This window comes from Heterodontus francisci, chromosome 3, assembly GCF_036365525.1.
Source record: "Heterodontus francisci isolate sHetFra1 chromosome 3, sHetFra1.hap1, whole genome shotgun sequence".
NCBI classification, from domain to species: domain Eukaryota; kingdom Metazoa; phylum Chordata; class Chondrichthyes; order Heterodontiformes; family Heterodontidae; genus Heterodontus; species Heterodontus francisci.
Genome location: NC_090373.1, coordinates 57,183,273 through 57,206,944, shown reverse-complemented (window position 1 = coordinate 57,206,944; position 23,672 = coordinate 57,183,273).

The window sequence follows — 23,672 nt, the reverse complement described above, 5'->3', positions numbered from 1 at the left end:
ATGCAAATTTGTTCAGTTAGTAGTGGATTTCTAATTTTTTCCCCATTATGTTGATAAAGTTACATTTTTACCACTTGTGAGCATTTTAAAAGATCTTGGGGATAATTTTGACTTTGGGTGATACTGTAAAACAGATGATATTGATTCAGCCACCCAATATACATCTCTCCCGCATTTTATTCCCATTGACTACCACCAGTTGTTAACTAAAAATGACCATCATCAGTTTGCCTGAAATGATAAATTAAACTTTAACAGCAAAGAATTGCAAAACATAGAAGAACAGAAAAATTTCACTTTGTATTGATGTACTGAAATTCTTACTGATACGTGACATCAACATTGCTGCACCATATAGGAGGAGGTAAAGGTGGTAAAGAGTAATTGACATTGGCTGTCGTGCTGCAAAATAGCACAGAGGTATTGGCAGGAAAAAAAACTTCCAGTTAACTTCAATGCAATGTGAAATAATTGGCAGGATATCAACTGCATTCTATTAAATCACCACAAGCATCGTCTTTAATTTCCCACCAAAATAGCAAATATTGATAGGAATTTTAGCAAAGTTACTGAGTAAATATATATCATACACCAGATTCAATACAATAGTAAATCTCATTTTAGATTATCTCTGCTGGAATTCCAAATTTGAACAATTAATCCCAAAAGTCTGCATGTTGTTTTGAATGATGCAATTCTCTCTTTCACCCAGATCTGATTTATAAGTGACGCAATTTGCTTCACTACAGATGAATATCCTGACTTGTGGCTTTGCACCTGGTGTTTTGGCATTTCCCCATTGCAGTTGTAGTGGAATCATGTGCTTGTTTGTTTGATTAAAGCCTGCAGCAACAGCTCATCGAAACTCTCACTGCAGTATGTGCCTAAATGGGCGTTTTGTACTCCTTTTTTTCCACCAAGATCATATATCAGAGATCCTACACACTTTCCTGACCACAATTCGTTACAAAACCATTCTCAGTGCAGTCCAGAAATTTTTGGCCAATGTGTCTCCTCACCAGGAGTATAAAGTCAGCGAATTATCTCCCAAGTACTACATAGCAATGTAGTTTTCCTCATGAGGCTGTAACAGTCAGTATAATATGAATAAAGTGTTCAAATCTGAAAGGATTACACCAATTTAGTGATTAGTCAAAAAAGTAAGAGTTTCTCCATAAGGAGCAAGGACAATATTAACTTAGAGAGTGAAGTAGACTGATACACCAGTCCTGAAGTTTAAGAACAGCTCAGAGGTAGAAGTTCATATAAAAGAAAAAGAAGGAAAAGAAAGACTTCCATTTATATAGCACCTTTCACAGGATATCTCAAAACTCATTACAACCAATGAAGTATTTTTGAAGTGTAATCACTGTTATCATGTAGCTATCCCATGCCATGCTGGAATCAATATAACCTTGGTAGTGCTAAGATGTATCATTAATATTCCTAGATTATTAGAAAATGAAGCCTGGAATTCCCTTATTAATTTAGGTTGGAATTTTTCTGACTGAGACCTACACCAAAGTGCTGCTAGTCAACCAAAATTTTCCAACACCTCCCCTGTTTCCCACAGGCGTTTGGAAGGACTAAGCATCTGAAGTGGCTGTGCCAATGGATAATGGGAATGCTGTTGAGACACTGGAAACTCAATGAATAAGGAAATTTAAAAACAAATTAAAGAGAGAAGCTGCCTGCCACTTCCATGAAGAATGTCGTGTGTTCTGTGCTCTTTAGTGCTCCACCCGAGTTTCCTTTCCTATTAGTGACGTTTCATTTACTCTTGTTTAACTCCAGTTATACCAATGGCACTGCTGGAAATTTGGTGCAAGTTCCCATTGACACAATCAGCATAAAAACCAATGTAAATTTTGGTGTAAATGGGATTAAGGAAATTCTGGGCCTAAAACTCAGGTTACCCAATTTAACAGTCAAAAGATAAGGGCAGACTAAAAATACAAACAGTTCACTACAATGGCTGATGAATGCCTGTGGTCCAGAGAGTAAAATATTTCAGTACAGTACATGTGGAGTCAGTTTCCTTATTCATCTCAATAACACCCAGCTCTACCTCTGCAACAACACCCTTGATTCCACAGCTACCTCTGTATTTCAATCTGCCTGACGTCAGGTTGTGGCTGAGAACTACCTCCAGTTGAATACTGGAGGAGAATGCCATTGTATTCATCTCCTGCCAAAATGTCCACACTCGTGATCCTAACTTTACTCTGCTCCATGGCTGTTCAGTCAGTTAGAGACAGATGGCAGCAACTTTGGTGTCCTGAGTTGAGAAACAAGTTCCATATCCTTAAAACAGTGTGCTTTCACCTCTACAATATTGTCTGTTGCCCCCATTACATTCTCTCCACTGTCAAAGGTTTTATCCATGCCATTGTTACTTCAGGACTCTGCTTCTTGAATAGCTTCCTCGCCATCCTCCCAAACTGCTCCCTATGCAAACTCCAACTTGTCCAAAACTGCACCCCTGTAACTCATCCCACATTTGGTCTCATTCTCTTATCACCACTGCCCTCGGTGACATCCACTCCTTTCCAGTCTCCAATGTGCCAAATTCAAAATCCTTGGCTTCATTTACAAATCTCTTCAAGGCCTCACCCTACCCTGTCTTTGCAACTTCCTCCAACTCTACATTCCAACTTTCATCCTCTGATCCTCCAACTCTTGTCTCCCCAACCTCTCTCCTCCTAGTGGCAGAGTTGTCAGCCGCCTTGGCTTCACCCTCTGAAACATCCTTCCTAAATCTGTTTGCCTTGTTACCTTTCCACCTTTAACAACCATTTACAAAACCAACCCATTTCACTATGTCTTTAATCTAAATGATTCTTTAGACAATTGCTCTTTCAAACAGGAGGCAGACAGAATTTCTTTACTTGAAACTGAAAGAAAAGTTTTGAAAAAAACAGAAAACAAACTATTGAAATATATTTTTAAAACTTTTTTAAAATTACTAACTGTAAGCAGGGAGTCACTGAACAATAGACTGTTACCACACAAAAGTAGCCATTCAGCCCATCATATCCGCGAGATGTTTCTCTCCAATTTCATCTTGTCCTGAAGAGTAGAACCAGAACAAACAGCTTGCAGTTAAAGGAGGGTCAATTCAAAACTAATCTGTGAAAACGATGGCCTCGATATTAATCCCACCCCTGCTCATGGCAAACAGGAGAGAGTTGGCGGAGTTAAAAATGCTAAAATGGAGAACGCTTCCCTAACCCGCCCATTACCTGCCTGTCTCCAATTTTACAGCAGTGGGTTTCTTGTAGTGCGAGTGTCTCACCTTGAAAGGAGACATTTCATTAACATAATTAAATCAGGCTCCACTGTACAGTTGGAAGCCTGATTTAGATTTAATAGTTGTTGCACAGGTTTCCCAGGTGTCAGGAAACCTGGCAGTGAAAGGGAGGCGGGAGCTGCCAGCTCAGTAATGTAAATGCCTTTTCGAGGAAGCCTTAAGCCTACCACACCAAGTTCCCCAGCCCCACCGCAATCACTAACCAACCCTCTCCATCCACCAAACACCAATGTCCAGCCTTTCACCCCCTCCCAGTTGCCAAGGACTGCCCCCGAAGATCCCCAGCTGCAGCCTCCTGCCTCTGTTTTTCCAGCACAGCAGATGGTCAGCCTGTCAATTTGGCCAGATGCTGAGTAGGAAATGAAAAAAGAAATCATAATCTGGTCCTGCCATTAAACTCGGCAGGATCTCCATGTCCCTGGTCTTGTCAATTTTCCCCGTACTATCACTCACCTCCCCGCACTCATCCAACCACACATTAATATTGGGGCCGATATTTCAGTAAGCACTCACATTCGCTTTCCATATCCTTTAATGTTCTTATTTCTCATCACTGTCTGATCCCTTTTTGAAAGTACATATGGGGCAGAATTTTTGAGTCCCCTGGGATCAGAACGGAGGTGTGGAGGATGCCCAAAAATACTGGCACCAGCCAGCATGTCAGTTTCAAGATGCTGTTGCTGGCGTCGGCCATGTTCACCAGGGTGGGAGAGGGCGAGACGGCCAACCTACTCACCTTCCCATTGAGGCTCATTAAAGTAGTTAAAAAGCTCATTAAGAGATTGTTGGAGCAGGATGGTGGAATTTTGAAGGGGGGCGCGTGGGTTTTAGGAGCTGTCTATTTCTGATCAGCTGAAGGGAGGTGGATACAGGAAGCCAGTCATGGCTGCCCCAGGGCATCACCCCTGCCCCATAAGTGGGTCAGCAGGACAAAGGGGGACTTGGCATTTGCAACAGAAGTGCCCTTGGCGTTGCACAGATGGCGGGTAAAGTGGGAAGTGAGTGCTTGGGCATTGAATGGGGTCATCACTCCTCCTGGCCTCGGGGGCCAGAAGAGCAGAAAGCAAGGCTACCAATCACAATAGGGAGGCACCTGTCCAAAAAGAAGGCTCTAGCTGGCAATGGGGACAAGACTGTCAGATTTTGGGCCCAGTGGCAATGAGGAGCAACGACCTCCACAGGAAGGGCAGAATACCAAGCAGCAGGAGGTCACAGGAGAGGAAAGAGGGTAGGAAGGCAACAGAGGTCGTACCCTCACCACAGGATCTACACCAAAAACGGAGCTACCTGGAGATGACCGAGACCCAGTGCTGCAGGAGACTGTGACTCTCCAGGCAAATGGTCACAGACATCAGTGTCCTCTTCGCTGAAGACCTCACACCTCACAACACTGGTCAGCATACCCTGCCAGTAGCTATCAAAGTCACTGTGACCTTGAATCTCCTCATTTTTGGCTCTTTCCAAGGATCAGCTGCAGACCTTAGTGGCATCTTGCAATTGGCTGCACACCACTACATCTCACTGGTCACTGATGCCCTCTTTGTCAGAGCTGGACAATACATAGATTTCATGACTGACATGGCATCACAAGTGCAGAGGCCATTGGGTTTCACTGCCATCACTGGATTCTCCCAGATGCAGGGCATCGTTGCTTGTACCCATGTGACCATCAAGGAACCCAGTGACCGGCCAGTGAGATCCATCAGCAGGAAGGGCTTCAACTCCCTCAATGTCTAACTGGTCTGCGACCACAACAAGTACTTCCTCCATGTGTGCACTTACTTTTCTGGCAGCTGCCATGACTCCTGCATTCTCTGCCTGTCCATCATTTTAACTGCCAAAGTGCGTAGACGGATCCTGGGGATAAGGGAAATCCCTTGACGACATGGCTACTGACCCCTCTATGGGTGCCCCAGACACAGGCGCAAAGGCAAAAGAACCAATGCCACCTCCTCAGTGGCTTAACCATTGAGCAGGTCACTGGGCTTTTGACGATGCACTTCTGACTGGACCAGTCGGGTGGCACCATCCAATACCCTCCTGCAAGGGTCTCGGTCATTGTGGTTGTCTGTTGTGCTCTCCATAACATGGCCCTCTAGAGAGGTGTGGACCTTGAGGATGGTGAGGCCCTGGAAGGAGACAACTCATCGGGGAAAAAGCAGGAGTACAAGGTGAGAAAGGAGCAGGAAGTGGAAGTGAAGGGAGTTGATGCTGAACAGAGAGGTGCCCCGGCTGCACAACAGGGTGGAACATATCTAATCACTTACCACCAATGAAGGACACACATCTGCCCAGAGGCTTTGCTCTCACCATGGAGGATCCCATTATTCTTTCACCACCATAGATTACTTTCCCTGTCACGGCAGCAATAAAGGGAGTTCCATCTGTGTGGTTTAAACTTTATACCGTCCAAATACAGGAAAACAGTAGACAGACAGTAAGAAGAGACCGCAGTGATCCACTTGGTGCTCCGCACAGCACGGCAGCCTCCTCCTGCCACCCTTCGGGAATAGGAGCTCCCCCTCTCCCTCATGGCCTCCAACATTAGATCCAGGTCGGCATCGATGAAGCGAGGGGCTGCCTTGCCCTGGGTGCGAGGCTTCCAACTCTCCTGTGACATCACCCTTCCCTCTGGTGTTGTGCAAGGCTTTGGTACCGTTAGCAGATTACTTCCTTAGGACAACCTGCAGCCTTGGTGATGGCAGCTGTGGGGTGTCTAAATCGGTCCCCCACTTCATCTGGATTGCCTCCGGTCCCGCCGCCACTGGCTCTAATTGGACAGGGAACCCATCGCCATATCAAATTAGGACTCACCCCGGTGGAAATATGACCCAAAAATAAACGTGGCTCCTATTTCCTGCTTGCGTGGCAAAAATTCAGCCCATGAATTCTGCTTCTGATTGGTTAACAGGCAGAAAACAGAGAATAGGAATAAATATGTCATCTCATGTTGGCAAGCTGTGACTAGTGGGGTACGGCAAGAATCAGTACTTGGGCCCCAGCTGTTCACAATATATATCAATGATTTGGATGTGGGGCCCAATATAATACTTGCAAGTTTGCGGATGACACAAAACTAGGTGGGAATGTGTCTTGTGAGGAAGATGCAAAGCAGCTTCAAGGGGATTTGGACAGACTTAGTGAGTGGGCAGGAACATGGCAGATGGAATATAATGTGGAAAATTGTGAGGTTATCTATTTTGGTAGGAGGAATAAATGTGCAGAGTATTTCTTAAATGGTAAAAGATTAGAAAGTGTAGATGTACAAAGGGACCTGGGTGTCGTCGTCATTAAGTCACAAAGCGAACATGCAGGTGCTGCAAGCAATTAGGAAGGCTAATGGTCTGTTAGCCTTTATCGCAAGAGGATTTGAGTACAGGAGTAGTGAAGTCTTGCTTCAATTGCATAGAATCTTGGGTAGACTGTACCTGGAGTACTGTGTGCAGTTTTGGTCCCCTTACTTTAGGAAGGATATTATTGCCATAAAGGGAGTGTAACAAAGGTTCACCAGACTTGTTCCTGGGTTGGCAGGACTGTTCTAGAAGAGAGATTGGGGAAACTGGGCCTGCATTCACTAGAGTTTCGAAGTATGAGAAGTGATCTCATTGAAACCTACAAAATATTTAAAGGGATAGACAGACAGGGTAGATGCAGCTAAGATGTTTCCCCTGGCTGGGGAGTCTAGAACCAGGGGACACAATTTCAAAATAAGGGGATAGCCACTTAGGACCGAGATGAGGAGAAATTTCTTTACTCAGAGGGCTGTGAATCTTTGGAATTTTCTACCTCAGATGACTGTGGAAGCTCAGTCATTGAGTATGTTTAAAGCAGAGATTGACAGATTTCTAAATACCAATAACATAAAGGGATATGAGGATAGTGTGGGAAAAAGACATTGAACTGGATGATCAGGCATGGTTGTATTGAATGGCGGAGCAGGCTCAATGGGCTGAATGGCCTACTCCTGCTCCTTTGTTCCTACGTTCCTATGTTCATCAAGAGTTTGTGGCAAAGGAAGAGGTAGTTAAGTGAGAAGGAATTTAATTTCCTCTGTGTGAAATATACATGGCCTTTTTTGTAATTAATTTGCTGAGACTCTCATGACTGTGGAATACATTGCATTTACATGGGTGGTAATATCAACTATAGAGAACAGAAAGCTAAATGTACAGATGAGATCTATGGAATGGATGAATATTCTGGAGCTTTGTTTGATCATCTTTGGATATTGGGGATTGCTTAAGCCAAAAACTCCCCCAGCAGATCAAATTCTTCTGATAGACTGCACATGGTGCACAAACGATTCCTCCTGAATTATGCTCTTCCCCTCAACCAAAACCACCAAAAATAAATTAACTTGTCATTCACCCCATTGCTGTTAGTGGGATCTAGATGTGTGAAAAATAGCTACCATATTTGCCTACATAACTATAGTTACTGCACTTCAAAGTAGTTCACCACATGTAAAGTGCTTTCAGATGTTTCTGAGACACATGCTGAAATTCTATATGCATGTCTGTCTGCCTTTTTGTAATTTTCTCTCATGATGGTATGACTTGTCATACCAGCAAGCCAGCATAATGTGAATCAATGTGGGGTGGAAATATATATGTTGTATTGTATTTCCAATCCTGAGTGGCGTGAAACAGGGCTGTGTTCTCACACCTACACTGTTTGGGATCTTCTTCTCCCTGTGCTCTCACATGCATTCAAGTCCTCAGAAGAAGGAATTTTTCTCCACACAAGATCAGTTGGCAGGTTATTCAACCTTGCCCGTCTAAAAGCGAAGACCAAAGTAAGGAAAGTCCTCATCAGGGAACTCCTCTTTGCTGACAATGCTGCATTAACATCTCACACTGAAGAGTGTCTGCAGAGACTCATCGACAGGTTTGCGGCTGCCTGCAATGAATTTGGCCTAACCATCAGCCTCAAGAAAACGAACATCTTGGGACAGGACGTCAGAAATGCTCCATCCATCAATATTGGCGACCACACTCTGGAAGTGGTTCAAGAGTTCACCTACCTAGGCTCAACTATCACCAGTAACCTATCTTTCGATGCAGAATTAAACAAACGCATGGGAAAGGCTTCCTCTGCTATGTCCAGACTGGCCAAGAGAGTGTGGGAAAATGGCGCACTGACACAGAACACAAAAGTCCAAGTGTATCAAGCCTGTGTCCTCAGTACCTTGCTCTACGGCAGCGAGGCCTGGACAACGTACGTCAGCCAAGAGTGACGTCTCAATTCATTCCATCTTCGCTGCCTCCGGAGAATCCTTGGCATCAGGTGGCAGGACCATATCTCCAACACTGAAGTCCTTGAGGCGGCCAACATCCCCAGCATATACACCCTACTAAGCCAGCGGCGCCTGAGATGGCTTGGTCATGTGAGCCGCATGAAAGATGGCAGGATCCCCAAGGACACATTGTACAGCGAGCTCGTCACTGGTACCAGACCCACCGGCCGTCCATGTCTCCACTTTAAAGAAGTCTGCAAACGCAACATGAAGTCCTGTGACATTAATCACAAGTCGTGGGAGTCAGTTGCCAACGATCGCCAGAGCTGGCGGGCAACCATAAAGGTGGGGCTAAAGCATGGCGAGCCAAAGAGACTTAGCAGTTGGCAGGAAAAAAGACAGAGGTGCAAGGAGAGAGCCAACTGTATAACAGCCCCGACAACCAATTTTATCTGCAGCACCTGTGGAAGAGTCTGTCACTCTAGAATTGGCCTTTATAGCCGCTCCAGGCACTGCTGCACAAACCACCGACCACCTCCAGGTGCTTACCCATTGTCTCTCGAGACAAGGAGGCCAAAGAAGAAGAAGAAGATTGAGACTGACATGAGATCAAATATATAGATTCGAGCCTGGTCAATTAACTAGTGATTATGAGATATCAATTAACAAAGCAACTGCTTTATATTATCTATTACTTTGTACATCCGGCTGTGACAGCTTGTGCCTTTTACACTTATTTCTTCTCCAGCAGATATCTACTATTGTGTAAGTGGTATCTTCTGGTGTACGCACACACATCTGTATACCTGTGCCTATCAGTATCTGAAGCCGGACCCTGAATTTAGAGCCTGCTGTGCTTATTGTGAAGCTAAATTTCAACAACATATTATGCAACAACATACCCATTCTGAGTTTCTCCCATCACCAAGGGTATAGCAAGTGATGTCAGCAACATCTGTCATGTTACTGCAGCAATTGTGTAACTAAAACTTTGTTTATGGTTGAGGTTCTGGAGCTAGGAGACGAAATTTAAAAATAATGTCTAAATAGGCTAGAAACAGCAAAAGAAAGGTAAAAAAAAATTGATTTCATTTATTGCTCATAAAGTTTTAGTTGAACATTTAATTGTAGCACCTTTACTATTAACAGCTCTAGTGAAAAGAGTACTGTGTTTTAATCACTAAATTCCTACAATGATTAAGCCTGAGTAGGTAGCAATAGATATATTGTTCATAATCTCCATTACTATGTCAGTATATGTAAGGTGCCATCTATTGTTCAATCCAAACATTATCCGGTATTATTTGCACTATTATGAATCACTTATATTTTTCACTAGTACAAGATTACTGAATATGTTTCCTTAGTTGTGCATGCCACTTGAACTGATTATATTCATAGGATGATTTTGTTTGATTAACAGAAAATAAATACAACACTTCTTTGAAAAATAATCAGCATCAGAATAAAAAAGGAAAGGAAGGTCAAAATAAGAAAGAAAACTGAAAGGGAAACAGATTTGAATTAATACAGATTCCTTTCATAATAGCCTTTGGATTGATTTATCTACTTTTGTTCTCGCAGCCACTAGAAGGGTCTCTTCTCCCTGACAGCTGTCAAAGGCCCCATGTGGAATGAGTTCTAATGTAGCCCTAACTCAGCAGAAAAAAAATGCCAATTAATAAATTATTATTAATTGGCGCTACTTTGGCAAATATTTAGAAAGGCAGAAGACAGGTCCTTGCAATAAGCAGGGTCTTAAACCTTAGGATTTCACAGGAACATGTCAGAATCAAAACCAGGAAAGTATGAATCATTGTGCTAGAACCTCACTGACATTTAGGCCATAAAAATTGATAAAACATTTTTTAAGCTTTCCACTGATAGTTGGAGAGTTACTGACATTATTTTAAGAGATGAAATTTTCACAAAATACCCAGTAAAATTACAAAATGGAACCGGTATTATAAACCAGTAAGGGTTAAGTACTACAAACAGTAAGTAATATTACCAGTAAGTTACAAATGTTAATTGCTGTGACTGGAAAGCACAGAGCATACTAATTAGTATAGATAGTAATGATAATAATGAATGATAAACTCAAGGGGGGAGATTTGGCTTTGTGCAATACTGTAGAAAGGGTGTTAATGGATCAGCAGCCTTAAAAATACAGAGAGATGGAAACCAGGCTGTCGATTCACTATCACCTGTTCTACACTTTGCACAAAATCAAAATTATCACCAAGGAGTGATAAGTACTGGAGAGAGCAAGTGATTTCTTACTGATTTTTTACAAACTCCACATGTAGTGTGATTTATTGCTTCAAGTCCTATATTTATGAGTAAGAAGTCCCAGGAGTGGTGAAAACCTTATTTCTGAGTGGCTTTGAGTTGCCCTACCTATGCACAGTAAATACTTTGAAAATTAAGTACCATAGATGTGATAAGTACTTTGAGCAACAAGTGTTTCCAGATAGTTCTTAATTTCTTTTAGCAATTTGTTTTAAAGTCACACTGCTCTGCACATCTCTGTAAATCATCATAATGAGCAAACTCTCCCCTGGCATCTGCAGGGTATCCTTCACACGATGTCCATTTCCAATCATTGCTTTAAGTTATGAATGAACTGCTTGTCAAACTAACTTGAGCTTCCTTTTTCTTTCTTCAGACTTGATTGAAGTTTGACTGTTATCAAAATATTAAATAACCAGCCACCTGGTAAACAGCCATGAGATGTTGCTTATCGATCATAAAACTGACTGATAGACTTACTGTTCTAGCTTTCCACCACAGTACTGAACATAAACTTCCATGCTCCAAAAGCTGACAAACATTTTATTACAAGCTCCCCTTTAGAAAGAGCTTGCTCTTGATTCTGCCACAAATAGCACATAGAGGAAATCTCCCACTAGGCTTTCAGCCTCAGTACCCCCTTGCTGGGGAGGGGGGAAGAAAAATCAGCCAGGGTTCTCACACATGATCATTATCCAATGATTCCTGCTTAAAGGTTTTGTGTGAACATGATGGGCGTGATTGTGATGGTCCCTGGAATAAGGTGGCCTGCCCACTGTCTTCACTGTCAATATTAAGACCTCAATAATTGCCATTTGGGTGAAGCACATGGACAACTTGCATTTATGTATCGTCTTTAACATGATAAAGCATCCCAAGGTGCTTCACATGAGCGTTATCGAACAAACTTTGACACCTAGCCACAGAAGGAGATATTAGGACAAGTGAACGAAAGCTTGGCCAAAGAGGTAGGTTTTAAGAAGCATCTTAAAGAAGGAGAGAGAATCGGAGAAACAAAGAAATTTAGGGAGGAAATTCCAGAGTTTAGGGTCTAAGCAGCTGAAGTCACGGCCACCAATGATGACTGGTGCTCATGGAAACTTGTGTAATACTTTCGAGAGGAGGAAAGGGGAGACAATTGCCACAAAAATGAATATTACTAATAATATTTGGAGATTATTGGGAGAGTATTCTATTCCGTTCATGAGGTAACCTGAAACAAAATGTGTGATTCAACCTATCAAGCCCATACTCTCCACAAATTATATGTAATTTGCCCTATCATAGACTCTAAACAAACCACGGGTGCAATCTCCAAACATCTCTAACTCTTAAAGCTAATTGTTACGACCAGGTGAGGTGGGGGCCTAGGGCACCCCTATCAGCCTTTTCCTGGTTTGGCCGTAACAGGGTTTAATTTTTTAAAACACCGTTTTTAGCTTCCTTCTCAGTGAGTCCTTGCTCACTGCTCTCTAATTGTAATAGCAAAGAAATCAACCAGACAGGTTTTCTCAGATTTAAACAAGAAAGGTGTAAGTTTATTAACCTTAAAACTCTAATTCAGTTAAAACTACTAAAAATACGTGACATGACCACACTAGCATGCATATGTGATAAACACACACACAAATAGAGACAGAGGAGATAAAGAAGGGGAAAGGTTTGAAGTAATAGCTGGAGTTCAATTACTGGCTTTGGATTTAATGTTTGATTGAAGTTAAGTCTTGCAGTTCTTGTTGGGGCCCAGTGCACACTTTTAAACTTGTTTCGCTGGTCTTCTGTCTTGAGGCTTAAGTCACATCCATGGGTTCCTGGAGAGAGAGAGACAGGGAAAGACATTCCTTCTCTTTTGTCTTCAAATTGCAGTCTGTTCCTTTCTGTGTGGCACAATTCAAATAACCCCCTGGTTGGCCAGCAGGTTAGTCATCTGACTAGCTCCTTATTTGGAACAACCTCTCCTGCGAGGTTTGTGGATTTCCCCAAGGTATCTAGACACTCTCAGTGGGGGGGGGGGGGGGGGGGGGTGGGGGAGCAGGTGGGCTGGGGGGAGTGGAATGCTGGCTCTTACATCTTTAATGTCTCTTGATCATCTCTATTAACAAACCCATCTGGCTAATTGAATCAGGGACTATTCCCATTGTCTTCTGCAGGCAACTGTCTTTTAGGATGCAAATGTGCAGCCATGTTTTCAGCCACTGTTGTGGTCTTTTTTAAACAAGTTATTTCAATTCCAGTAACAGTTCAAAAATAATGTTCCATATGATGAAATTAATATGTCTCATTTTGGCAGGTGTGGTTTCCGTCACATAATCAAGAAAATCCAACATTATCTCCACAATATTAAACAGTGCCCAGATGTGTTCCACAAATGACTCATGAGAGACTTGCATTTATGCACTGCTTTATCACATCAAAATGTTTTAAAGTGCTTTATTTAGTTAATTCCTTTTTGTAATGAAGTAACTGTTCTTGTGTAAGGGTGCTTATTCAAACCTCTGCAGAACAGAACTCATTTTGATTTGTGTAGCATTTCATTATTATGTCTCTCCCTATTCTTATAACTTGAATCTCCTTCTTCACAAAGTATTTATCCCATTCCTCTTTTGAAATTGAGTCATTCCTGAGAGTTATACTTTCAGGCAAACTTCCCTGATACACAGAGAGCCGTCCTATATCTATTCCTGTCACATGCATGCTGCTGACAGCTCTCTAACAATACCATATCTCCAAAAGGCTTCCAGTGGGTCAATGGATAAATGAAAGGATTTGGAGACTAGAAAGATGCTGCTTCAATCCCTGCTCTTTGTTCTTAACTGATTTGAACTGGAACAGTGAAGAGAGTATTACAAATGACCTCAGCATCTCTGGAAAATTACCACTAGTTCCTATTGTCAATCACTGCAGTGTTGCCCTTGCACACAGGTTGGAGAATGACAGGATTGAGCTAGGCGATGATGCCCTCCCCCTCCACAGCTAAAACAAGCTGCCACCACTCACTGCCTCGGCTCAAGTTGTAAGAATGGCTGGATCAAAAGGTATGACTATTGGGAGAGTTCTTTGGCCTCCTTATCTCGAGAGACAATGGGTGGGAGAGTTACAATCAGAAAAAGATAGGGAAGAAGAAATGTGACATAACCTATCAAGTCCATTCTCTCCATTGGCTGCCTATAGAAATATGTCCCAGCCTGAGTCAGAAGTGAAGAGGAAGGGGGAAAATTGGCAAGAAAACAACTCTTGTGGAAAGGCTTTCCTATAGCAAGCTGGTGCAAAAGGGCATGGAGGGATATTAGATATTGGACATTTTCAGTCAGATGGTGGGAGACAATACACACACCATGTCACATTCACATTCCATCAAATATTCCTATTTTCAATTGCATTAATCAACATAATGAATTTCAGATAAATTAAGAACAAAGTGGGCAAAAGGGCAGCTTCATTCCCATACTGTGGGCTGGGTTTTGTGTAGGAGACGGGGCTCCCGGCACCGAGCCGAAAAGGCAGGGGAAACCCCGTCTCTGCCTTTTCCTGTAACTCCCCCCAACACCCCGGATCAACGTTCTGATCTTCTTACATGAAATTCACGAGCCAGGATCCCTGTCCCTTAAAAAGATGGCGATCTCGTCTCCATGAGCTGTCCGCCAATCAGAGGGCCGGCAGCTCAGCAGTATCGGCGGCACCACTGGGAGCAGTGACCACTGCCTGTACTGCAGAGGCCTTGGACCCAGGCTCAGAACTGGAACCCCAGACCAGAGGTCGGTGAGGTGGGGTTGCCGGGGCCAGTCCGAAAGGCCCTCGCGAGGAGGGGTTGGGGGGTGGTCATGCAGTCCAGGGGGAGGGTGGTCCCGGGAGGTGAAGTGGTTCCTGGCTAGAGTCCTCCATGGGCTACAGATTGCCCACGGAAGAGGGACCTCCCCCCCACTCCTCCGCAAGCCCACAGGGAGGGCACCTCATTTTACAAGGTAAGATCCCAGCGGAACTTAATCTTCAACAATTTGGATCAAAATAATGCAAATAATTAAATGATTTTTCTTAAATCATTCCTTTTAGAAGTTATTACTATTCTGTTGTACTTAATTACATTTTATTAATATTGCTGCTTCTAAATCAGCCCAGGCACAAAGAGGGAGAGATTACCGGCTGTTTGATTCTGAATTTCTAAAAGTGATTGGTTGTTCGGTGCAAAATGTCTAGGGAAGCATTAATGGCTGAGCTACTTTGGACTTTTGCAAATTCAACAGACACGGCAATCAGTCACAACTTTATGCGTTGAAATTCCTTTGCAGCTTTCAAGGCATATTGTCTGTCATTTGCCATCTGCAGAAAGAGAGCGCTACTGTGCTCACTGCCAAATCAAGTCCGGTGCTGCTGTGTTCAACTGGTCCCGAACATGGAACTGTAACACATGCGCATTGTAAGACATTTAATGCTTTTATAGAAGTGGCACGTCTTATCACGCTTATCTCACGTGCAAGCAACACATATTGGTTTTGTAAATATCTAGACCTGCTGAGTATTAATATCATCAGGCATACCTGTCACGCCACCCTTATTGGACTGGGGGCTGTTTGCATGTCTTAGTGCACAAGGAAATTCATAATAAAGACTCCACTCCATACATTGTGCAAAACTCTCAAATGCCTGAGGTGGGGAAGAGTGAACAACAAACATTTGCCCTTTTAATATCCTTACTACCGTCTTTTCCTTCTTCAGCACAAACACAAGACAGTTCACAGTTCATAGATTTCCTTGTGTCCACTGCCAGTAATATTGGTTGCTATGCATAATGGGGTTGTCAACTGCATTGCTTTTCCAGCACTTAATAAAATGCCCTCTGGCGATTGGGACAAACATTCGAAATATCTCCCCTGATGATTCAGTGGATGAATGCATCAATGGCATGGTACCAAACCATGCCCAGCAGGAAGGACTCAGGTTCAGTATCTCACCACTGCTGAATTAGTTGATCTTGCCTATATTGGCTAGAGTTTACTGCAATTTATCGCCAGGGTTGAAAAAGGGGAATGTAAGCTGATGTTGCTGTTCCTGAATTCAAGGCAAATTGCCAGCATATGGAAACTGATTGTGCGTGAATCGGACGCTGTCCGGTACTATTATGTTCAACTGGTCCTGAGCGTGGAACATGACGACATCATGAGACACCTTTTGGTTTTGTAGAAAAGAAAGTGCATGTTTTGTGGGTGTCATGTGAGGAAAGGAGCTGACTCAGTTTATAACTGCCTCTCCAGCTCCTTTGAAATGACTGCTAAGACTCACTGCCCAGTTTGCAAATAGAGAATAGTTACTAAGGCAAAAGCACCAGAGGCAACATGAGGAAACATTTTTTTACACAGTGGGTTGGTGTGATCTGGAATGCACTGAAAGGGTGGTGGAAGCAGATTGAATACTAACATAAAAAAGAAAATTGGATAAATGCTTGAAGGAAAAAAATTACAGGGCTATGAGGAAAGTGGACAGCTTTGCCAAGGAACACAATGGGTCCAATGGCCTCCTATTGTTCTATATGATTCTATGGTCGAAATTTTAACGACGTGCCGTGGGTCCTGCTGCCAGGACTAAATGTAGGTCTCAAACGTATGCAGGCGAATGGAGGGGATTTTACCGCCGCCGGCCAATTAAGAGGCCACCACCGGGACTGCTGGCTCGCTAAGGACGGTGGCCTGCTTCTCTGAGCCACCAGCCTAATCGAAGGGTCGACATCTAGGCAGCCTCAGCTGAGGCTGCAATGGGAAGCGGAGGTGCCCTCGAAGGGCCGGGAAGAAATTTTCTTAATGTGCCAGGACCAGGCAGGCAGGCCCCAGCAATCGGAGGTGGTGAACACTCCAGCGGTAGCATCAGAGCCGCAAGAGCAGCCATTGCCACCGGGGTGGTGGGGGTGCATATGTGGGCCATCGAGCATCCAGAAAAGAAGGCCCCCCTTCTGCCCTGGGAGGCCACTGATAGGCTGTCCTGATGCATGGCGGGGGCACCTTTCCGACTGCAGTAAAATGCTGGTGGGGCATAAAGTGGCCGTTAAGCCGTTATTGGGCCAGGTAATAGTTAATTGGATTCATTGGCCACCTGCCTTCAGTTGGCAGGTGGCCGAGCCGTTGCTGTTTGCACCTTTCAAAATATCGCGTGGCGACAGGAAGATGTCGGGTTTCCCTCCTGATGCCTTCTGCTGCCATTTTACCAACCTTCCCACGCTCAGCCTGTCTCCAGAGGGCTGGTAAAATCCCAGCAGATGATTCTAAGGGGGAAAAGCTGTTAAAAGTCTAATTGGAAACAGAAGTTGTGTTAAGACTGACTGACATTGCTGTGATACCACCAGGAATTGAGGGTAAGATAACTTAAACAAGCTAAAAGGCAAAGCACAAGATCTGAAATTAAAAATGAAAATGCTGGAAATACTCAATACTCTCAGAACTGGTTCTGATGAAAGGTCAAAGACCTGAAACATTATAAACGCTGTTTTTCTCTCCCCAGATGCTGCCTGACCTGCTGATTATTTCCAGCATTTTCAGTTTTTAATTTCAGATTTCCAGCATCTGCAGTATTTTGCTTTTGTATTAAACTGAAATAGTCCAGCAAATCAATGGATAGAAGAGAATGAATGCGAATGGTCAACATAATAGAGGGGTCAATGAGAGACCATAAAAAATCGGTTACAGAACAAGACTGAGGCATATATGGAGAAGGCAACAGTAAGATTGAGGTTAAGCAACTACTGAAGAAGCTGGGATTGTTCTCCTTGGAGCAAAGGAGATTGAGGAGAGATTTAATAGAGGTGTACTAGATTGTGATAGGTTTGGACAATATAGACGAAGAAAAGCTGATGGTATGAGGATTAAGGGCCACAGATTTAAGGTTTTGGGCAAAAGATGCAGGGGGGATGTGAGGAAGAACCTTTTTACGCAGTAAATGGTAATGACCTGGAACTCGCTGCCGATGAAAGCAGAGACGATCGATGATTTCAAAAGGAAATTGGATGGGCACTTGAGGGAAATAAACTTGCAGGGCTATCGAGATAGAGCCGGGGAATTTGACTGATTGGATTGCTCTACAGGGAGCTGGCATAGACTCGATGGCTCGAAAGGCCTCCTCCGTTATGACTAACTACAGTTCGTGGGAGAGCGAAGGGGAATGTTTGATAGGAATAGTTCCTGTTCCACACTTTTTTTATTTGTTCGTGGGATGTGGGCGTTGCTGGCAAGGCCAGTATTTATTGCCCATTCCTGTTTGCCCTTGAACTGAGTGGCTTGCTCGGCCATTTCAGAGGGCATTTAAGAGTCAACCACATTTGCTGTGGGTCTGGAATCACATGTAGGCCAGACCAGATAAGGACAGCATATTTCCTTCCCTAAAGAACATTAGTGAACCAGATGGGTGTTTACAACAATCAACAATGGTTTCATGGTCACCATTAGACTAGCTTTCTAATTCCAGATTTATTCATTGAATTTAAATTTCACCATCTGCCGTGGTGGGATTCGAGCCCATGTCCCCAGAGCACCAGCCTGAGCCTCTGAATTACTAGTCCAGCGACATTTGAAGATGACGATCACCACAGGAGCGTTATTTTCAATTTTAAATATTTACAATAAATATAGAACAAAATGTGAAATCATTTAAGTTGTGTAAGCCAACTGTCATTTCTCCCACTGTAGATAATGTTTAGAGGTAGGCACCAAGTTCAATGGAGTGTGAGGAATGGACTTTTGCTCATTGCACTGAGAAACATTTACAGTTTGCTCATGCAGTCAGACTGCAGTGTGAGCTATAGGTGCCAAGAAGTGCTGGGACGTTCTTTGCTTGCACCATTTCCATTAGCAGAATGGGTATTCTATTTTGAATCATTTTGGATTTGTGCATCTTGGAGGAAAGGGATAAAAAAGAAAAGGCACATGGAGATGCCAGGGAACTGAAATATCAGTACCAGAGAAGAGCAGCTACCTGTCATGATCTTGCCACACAAATATATATGTCACAAAGTAATTATCTGGACCTTTCACAGAAGCAGCGGCTTTGGAGGTTTTGATTCACTGGGGAGGCAGTGACAGAGCTGTTATGCATATTGTACAACAACCAGCAGCCCAATGCCAGGTGAGGTATGGTGCTGCTAATGGTAGTCAAAGTGACATCTGCCTTGAACTTTCTGGAGTGCCAGTGGTGACATTAACAGCAATCAGACAACAGGACATTTCTCCATAAAACAGGTGCTTAATGCCTGGTTTACCAACACAAACAACTATATAATTTTCCCCATGGATAGCAGTCAACAAGAAGCCAGAGTCCTAAACATTATTGGATTCCCAAACGTCCAGAGATCATTGATTAGCCTTTTCTGATTCTGTGACTAGGAGTGCTCCAGACACAAACTGCAAGGCCTTTTACTCGATCAATATTCAGCTTGTGTGTGACAATCAACACTGTATGATATTGTTCAAATCGTAGGGCAACAGTCGTGAGTTATTCATTTTATACCAGTCCACCTTGCCTGCATTATTTGCAGTTACCCAGAAGGTTAAGAGTCGGCCCCTGGGTGACCAAAGATATCAACTGCTGCCTTAGGTTATGGCATTAACCTAATGCCGTTTCTCAATGACTTCTCTTATGGCATTCGTGCCCGAGCAAAGCACAAATACATTGAGGCACATACCTCTACCAGATGCATCATTGAGTATACCAGAGGATTGCTGAAACAGAGGCTTGACCAGTCTGGTTGTCATACAACAAAGTTAGCTACTCCAGAGACTTTATGGGCTGAATTTTCAGGGGCCCCCAAAGTTGGGAACAGAGGCAGGGAGACCCTGCAAATACCAGCATGAGGCAGTGTGTCAGTTTTGAGGCACCGATCCCAGCACTGGCAATAATCACCTCTCTCTCCTCCCAATTAAAGTCAATTAAGACAGTGGTGGCCTGGCTGCAAAACCCATTTTTAGTTTGAAATCAAAAAAGGTTTGAGAGAGGGTGCCTCCATTTTGAAGCACCCACTCCTTTACTGACCTTCCATTGGGGAAAATCGCAATGAGTGTCTATTTCCCACACAGTGCACGCTTCTGAACTTCTGATGGCAGGATTCAGAAGCAGGGAAAATCCTGCCCCCATCAGACCCAGGATCAGGAATGTGTAATAAGTTCAAACAGGGCAGAGATTTGACGTGGGGGTCTCTCTTCTCCATTTCCCTCTACATTATGACCCAGAAGTAGATGCACAGGGGACGTAATGTATAAGAAAATCAAACCTGTTACCTCTTGAAGCTACGCCTTTCCCCATATTAGCAGTGAAAGAGAAATACATTTCAGGCCTAATTGTATGGTGCACAAGCAGTAAACAGAGGGTCTAGTATGCAGAGTGTGTTAGCATATGCCCTTTCACCTGTGAGGCCTAGGTTTGAATCTAGCCCAAACAGATAGAATAAAATTCTCTGCCTGCTAACTGGATGGTCCCATTCTCTGCCTGCTAACTGGATGGCCCCTGAATACAATGAACTTGTGCAATTTCACTCCAGCACTGGTTGAGCATGGCAGATAATGATTCACAATTTGGTCCTAAATTGGTAATAATCTCACTTACTGGCAAGGGAAATGAAAATGTTATGTTGCTATGGTTGAGCTGATGTCTTGGCAGTCGTGTTAAGGCATTTTGTTTTGGGAAAATTGAGTGGACACCACACTTGGCTGTGCAATACCCAGAATCCTAGAATCCTAGGATCATAGAATGGTTACAGCACAGAAGGTGGCCATTAAGCCCATTGTGTCCATGCTGGCTCTCTGCAAGAGCAACTCAGCTAGTCCCACTCCCCTGCCTATTCCCTGTAGCCCTGCAAATGTTTTCTCTTCAGGTGCTTATCCAATTCCGTTATGAAAGCCACAGTTGCCTCCACCGCATTTTCAGGCAATACAATCCAGATCCTAACCACCCGCTGCATAAAAAAGATTTTCCCCATGTCGCCATTGGTTCTTTTGCCATTCACCTTAAATCAGTGTTCTCGACCCTTCCGCTAACAGGAACAGTTACTCTCTATCTACTCTGTTTACACCCCCCATGATTTTGAACACCTCTATCAAAGCTCCTCTCAACCTTCTCTTCTCTAAGGAGAACAACCCCAGATTCTCTAATCTATCCTTGTAATGAAGTTCCTCATCCCTGGAATCATTCTCATAAATCTTTTCTGCGCCCTCTCCAATACCTTTGCATTCTTCCTAAAGTGCGGTGCCCAGAATTGGACACAATACTATAGTGGAGGCCGAACCAGAGTTTTATACAGGTTTATCATAACTTCCTTGCTTTTGTACTCTATGCCTCTATTTACAAAGCCCAGGATCCTGTATGTATTTTTAACCACTTTTGCAACCTGGCCTGCCTCCTTCAATGATTTGTGAACATATGAATTAGGAGCAGGAGTAGGCCACTCAGCCCCTCAAGCCTGCTCTGCCATTTAACAAGATCATGGCTGATCTGAGTGTAACCTCAACTCCACATTCCCGCCTACCCCTGAATTTGTGCACATATACCCGCAGGTCTCTCTGTTCCTGCACCCCCTTTAGAATTGTACCCTTTATTTTAAATTCCTTGTTCTTCCAACCAAAATGTATCACTTCACATTTCTCTGCATCAAATTTCATCTGCCACTTGTCCATCCATTCCGCCAACCTGTCTGTGTCCTCTTGAAGTTTTATCACTATCCTCCTCACAGTCATTTGTAAATTTTGAAATTGTGCCCTGTATACCCAAATCTAGATAATTAACATATATCAAGAAAAGCAGTGGTCCTAATACTGACCCCTGGGAAATCCCACTGTATACCTTCCTCCAGTCCAAAAAAACAATGATTCACCACTACTGTCTGAAACGTAACAAATCCATGCTAGCTTTCCTTAATTAATCCACATTGTCCAAGTGACAGTTAATTTTGTCCTGGATTATCGTCTCTAAAGGTTTTCCCACTACCGAGGTTAAACTGACTGGGCTGCAGTTGCTGGGTCTATCTTTTCACCTTTTTTTGAACAAGGGACATTTACAATTGTCCAGTCCTCGGGCATCACCCCTGCATCTAAGGAGGATTAGAAGATTAGGGGTGTGTTTACTGCTGATACCTGCATTTCTGTACAGGGCAATAATAATATCCCTCAGTAGAATGTGCTTTTTTATTATTCTTTCACGGGATGTGAGCGTCGCTGGCTAGGCCAGCATTTATTGCCCATCCCTAATTGCCCTTGAGAAGGTGGTGGTGAGCTGCCTTCTTGAGCCGCTGCAGTTCATGTGAGCTCTTCTGAACTTTTTTGTTGTTTCATTTCCCACCATTGTCACCACAATGAGCATTAAAGAAAAAAACAATTAAGCGAAATACTAATAGAAGCCAACAATCTATCATTTCCTGCCACATCATCCTTTTTACCAAAAAGACGAAAACCAAAAAATGGTAAGCTGAACGTGGAAAAGACCTGTTTCTCTGTATTATGGAGAATAACTCACAGTCTGAATTGAGTTCCAAGAAAGTAATACATCTTGTGATCCAGATGACATTGATAAGTTACTAACTCAAGTTTCACTCTCTACTTAGGAGGCTCTCCCAACACTTGCATGTACTTCTGCCCTGTAATACTGTTTCCCAATATATAAAAGGACCCACAGGAATCAGTGCTGCAACATTACATTGTGCACAGCTAAAAGTGTGACTCACGTTTTGTGATGAGTTGCATTTAAAGGGACATACCCTCTCAGTCATATATTATCTCGACAAAAAATTCCAGTAATGGTGATCTGTTTCAATACTCTGTTTACTAAGGGGATTTTTTAGCAGCTGCACACATATACAGTAATTCAGAAAGATTTACAATTAGAACAGATTATTTATCATAATTATCATGAAACAAGGAAGTATTTTTTAGACATGTAAAGGACCAAATTACCTTGGAATCTGCTAAATGGATGATCTATTCCCACTGACTGCACAACCAATTTATTGGGGAAAAAGATGAAATGAGCTGCACTCAGTGTCAGCGCATTGAAAGTTTGCACTTGTGGTTTTGAAGGTTGAAAAAAGTGTTTTTTTTTGTGGTTAGAGACTGTCTTTTGTGCATTAACCAATATGTGTATTCATAAGAAGAAAATGACATTGTGCATGCCAGAGGCTGTTTGTGAGACCACAAGCACTTGTGCAGCTTTTTAGTGCATGAATTTTCCCTCAGATGTTTTGCGGTATACAATAGAACATTTGATCAGATTTGGGATTTGGCACCTGAACACATAGTTGCACTTCTGTTTAGCAGCATTGCTAAGAACCTTATTCACAGTCATTCAAGTAGATATTGATACTGTTATAAATTGCTGAAATAAATAAAAGCAAAATATTGCAGATGCTGGAAATCTGAAATAAAAACAGAAAGTGCTGGAAATACTCAGCAGGTCTGGCAGCGTCTGTGAGAGAGAAACAGAGTTAATGGCCAGAATTTTGGCGTTATCTGTGGCTCCGGGGCGGATGCAGCTGAAGCAGATGAGGGCTCCGATCCCGCTGCGCACCTCCTGGCCACCGGCTAACGCGCAGGGCAGCCAATTAGTGGCCCCCGCGGCGTATTTGTGAAATGAAAGGGCACGCGCGGGCGAGATAATAATCAGCATTGGGGGCGGGGCCACATCCGGGAAAGTCTGCTGTAAGCCCTTGAAAAAGATTTACTGCAATAATATTGAACAATTAGTTCTTACCTGACTTTAGATGAAGACATCAGTGGCATTAGTTCTGGAGGATTAAATGGCTCTACACCTGCAAGGAGAGAAGGAGAGTACAGGAGAAGTACAAGAAGTGATGGGGGGGGGAGAAGCTTAAGCTCA